The 207-nt window shown below is 31.9% G+C and overlaps 1 protein-coding gene across 1 annotated transcript in view; it reads left to right on the forward strand.

Annotated features, from left to right (window-relative positions):
• PRPF19 (pre-mRNA processing factor 19) overlaps nt 1–207 on the forward strand; it is a 220,285-nt gene that overhangs the window by 187,122 nt on the left and 32,956 nt on the right. The window lies entirely within an intron of this gene.

Genomic DNA, 207 nt, shown 5'->3' on the forward strand with positions numbered 1-207 from the left:
TATCATAATTTCAAGCTCTTCTAATTTATTTACTAGACTTCTAGCGTTGGTGTACATACATTGAATTCCTGTCCTTTTATGGGACAAAAGTTTATATCCTACTTGTTCCCCACTAGTTTTATTGTTTAGCCTTGATGTTGGTTGTTCGTTTCTTATTTTATTCACTTCTGACAACTTATTTGCTACATTGACTGTTTCTGCTATTTT

Source organism: Nanorana parkeri, unplaced genomic scaffold (assembly GCF_000935625.1).
Source record: "Nanorana parkeri isolate BGI_ZX_2015 unplaced genomic scaffold, ASM93562v1 scaffold1824, whole genome shotgun sequence".
In the NCBI taxonomy this organism is placed as follows: domain Eukaryota; kingdom Metazoa; phylum Chordata; class Amphibia; order Anura; family Dicroglossidae; genus Nanorana; species Nanorana parkeri.